Below are 3,808 nucleotides of genomic sequence, written 5' to 3'. Positions count from 1 at the left end.
TAGGATATATTGTCAGCAAAGAGCCCTGTTAAATTTATCACCCCAGGAATCCCTGGGGAGGAATCCCACGACAAGTTGCCCACTCTCTTCCTCCATGCAGGTCTTTGTTCTGTGTACCATCACATTAGGTCAAAGTCCACCCACACCACTCCCTTGTTCTTAGCACCATGAAGGAGAAATGGCTGTGAATGGGCAGTGTCCTGATTCATAACCTTCTCAGGTGGCTCCAGAAGATAAGGGGCTCATGAAGGTGCAGTATGTGGCATTTGTTAAAAGAGTAGTAAGGCCCCATACCTTAGCAAGTTAAGGACCCTAAATAAAAATTTAGGACCCTATATCTGCTGTACACCCCAGATGAATGGGGATCCAGTACTTTTTTTTCATCAGCCTTTAGAGAGTATGGATAAACCTGTAAGATGGAGGTGATAATTCAAACACTTCTCCAGAGTGACAAGAAGATAGAGGCTTTGGTCTTAGGGTACAAAATTAAGTTATAAAAAAGAAAATATCCTTCTGCCTGCCTCTATTTCATGTGAGGTATCTGAGTGAGAACTGAGAGGACTGAGCACACCAGGACAATGGCTTGCAAGGAATCTCGCTCCGACTGTCAACCCTGGGAAACCACAGCTTGGGAAGCAGGAGGAGGGACCTCCACCCTTCCTCCTCAGTTGTCTTAGGAGATGTGACGTGTTCTGGGGTGGGGGCAGCCTCATATTAGCACAGGAGAGGTGACACAGGCCCTTGTGAATGTCAAGTTAGTGGCACTTCTAGTCCTAAGCTGATAGCACTACCTTCCTCAGAACAGTGGTGGCTCTACAGAGCCCAGTAATACCTGTCTGCTGTGAGCCCAAATATTTTGGTGTTGGATTGGTTGGCTGCACCCTGAGAAGGATTCTGACTTCCTCCTTCAGTTTCCTGGGGACACAGAAAGGAAGTCACAAGAGACCTGTAAGACCCTATAACACTGTTGTCAGGAAAATTCCATTGGCAGTAGCTTCCATCAGAGATACTATAGTTGATTTACCACATCTTCCCTCTCGTCTTCCCTCTCTCCCTTAGGCAGTGACCCTGCACTATCCACCTTCATTAGCTCACTCCTACCTCTGCCAACAGCAAGAGACATCATGCCCCGGAGAAAGAAGAGTCCACAGTGCGCACCTGATCAGCACCTTCAGACCCAGAGTGAGACCCAAGGCCTAGAGAGTGCACAGGTCCCCAAGACTGTGGAGGAAACCTTGCCCTCCTCCTCCCTCCTGCCGATATCAGGTAAGCTGAAAGAGGCTCCTTCCACCAAGATGTTGAGTGCTCCTGAGGGTCCTCAGAGTTTTCTGCTCCTCTTCAGGTGACATCACTGCCACCTCATCAAGCAAACTTGATGAAGGTGCCAGGAGCAAAGAAGAGAAAAAGAGTCTGAGCACCTCAGAAACTACAGCAAACCCCACGAATGTGTCCATAGATGCTCTAGACAGGAAAGTGGGTTTTCTGGTGAATTCCATGCTGATGAAATATGGAGTGAAAGAGCTTGACAGGCAGATATATGGAAGATGATCATCCAAGATGATGAAGACCACTTCCATGAGATCTTCCTGAGAGCCTCTGAGCGCATGGAGATGATCTTTGGCCTTGATGTGAAGGAAGTAGATCCCACCCGCCACTGCTATGGCATCTCCATCAAGCTGGGTCTCACCTATGACGGGATGATGCATCCTCCAGTGGGCTTGCCCAAGACTGACCTGCTGATCCTTATGCTGAGTGTGATCTTCATGAATGAAAGCTGTGTCTCTGAGGAGGAAGTCTGGAAAGTGCTGAATATAACAGAAATATATTCTGGGCAGAAGCACTTCATCTATGGGGATCCCAAGGAGTTCATCACCCAACATTTGGTGAAGGAAAAGTACCTGGAGTACCGCCGGGTGGCCGACAGTGATCCTGCACGATATGAATTCCTGTGGGGCCCAAGAGCCCATGCTGAAGTCAGACAGATAGAATTCCTGGAGTATCTGGCCAAGGTTAGTGCCACTGACCCAGAGTCTTCCCCATCTCGGTATGAGGATGCTCTGTGAGATGAAGAAGAGAGAGCTCAAGCTAGAATTTTAGTCAAGGCTGCCTCTTACCTCCATGGCCACTGCAAGTAAGTTCCAGTGCTGTGTCTGACAGCATCTCCCACACCTAGTGAAGTCAGGGACACCTTCTTCATGTATCTGAAGAGGTCAATTAGTGTTCCAAAAATGTAGGTCCAGGATAGAGCTGGGGGAAAACAGTATTTGTCATGTATGGGTTCCTATTTTGTATGTGTATGTTGACAATCTCTTGTTTTATTTTTTGATGAGTGTAATACGCAAGTGTCATTTCTTCTCTTAGATGTTTAATTATCTTTACTATCTTCCTGTTTCAAATAATATTGGCCTCACATTGAGTGCTATCCTTGACATTTAATAGTAAGAGCTTTACTGATACTGTAAAAAGATACATTTTATTCTATGATGGGGAGTAAGGTAACATGGCATTTCTATAGGCATTTCCTCTGAAATATGGAAAAATTCAGCTTTACAACAGTTGGGATGAGTTGTGAGAACTAGAAAAATCATACTCAATTGTTTCTTTTTATCTTCTTTGTCTTTTTTCTGTAAAATTATATAGTATTTCCTTAAATGTACTTAGCTCTTTCCAGAGTGTATATGAAATAATTATTAATAAAATAGATCCTATGCATTCTGATTTATTTATTCCCTAAACTTGTATTGAACACCTGTTCTATGGAAAGCATTTCAATGGTACTAAGGATGCTAGGATTAATGTTTGGGGGCCTACTCACAGAATTTTATCATAGTAGCTATAATCTTATAAGGATTCCTGTAGTTTCACCTATCACCTAAAGTTGAATTAAAAAGAAGGTTGAACTATACTGAGATGGGTAGTCCCCATGAGCCAGTCACTCATGATTTATGAGTAAGCTTACCTAGGTGGTTAATAACTTCTTACACATTCAGTGTTTATGCCTTCAAGCATGGCAATTTGTGGGTTTTGAAAACTTCAATCTGTTAATGGAAGCTAATTTTGAATCAAACTGGATAAAGAGCAATGTGAGGCTGAGGACATTGTGTACAGGGACCAGACCCTCTAGTAGTGTGTATGTCAGCAATGAAACCCAAAAGCCTATTCTAGAAATCTCTTGTCATCTATTAGTTTTCAGTCATGGGTAAAGTGGAGGGAGATTCCCAATTGTGACAGGAATAGAAGGTATCCTTTATTCCTGTCTTAATGCTGTTGAGCACAGTGTACCAAATAAGTGTTGTACATTTAAAAATTTTTTTAATTTATTTTTTATTAGATCATAATTGTGTACATTAATTCTATCATAGGATACAGTGTGTTGCTTCTATATGCAGTTTGGAAAACTCTCATCCAACTGGCTAGCATAGCCATCATGTCTTTCTGATAATTGTTGTGTTAAGACATCTATATTCAACCTTTAGACAAATTCACATGTACCCTAATAGGATAAATTATAGGCATGATCCCCACAATATCATTCTCTTCAACCATCCTCCCCCTCCCCTCCCCCCCTTTCCCCATAGTCTAGGGCTCCATTTGGATTGCAGCTTTCCTAAGATAGCTAACAATTAGTTTCATAATACTGTTGAGTACATTGGATACTTCTTCTTCCATTCTTGAGATACTTTGCTAAGGAGGACATTTTCCAGCTCCATCCATGTAAACATGAAGGAGGCAAAGTCTCCATCTTTCTTTGTGGCTGTATAGTATTCCATGGTGTACATATACCACAATTTATTGATCCATTCATGGG

The sequence above is a fragment of the Otolemur garnettii genome, unplaced genomic scaffold (assembly GCF_000181295.1).
Source record: "Otolemur garnettii isolate 467f Iridium unplaced genomic scaffold, OtoGar3 scaffold00072, whole genome shotgun sequence".
Classification (NCBI taxonomy): Eukaryota; Metazoa; Chordata; class Mammalia; order Primates; family Galagidae; genus Otolemur; species Otolemur garnettii.
Note: the sequence above shows the minus strand (reverse complement) of the source record.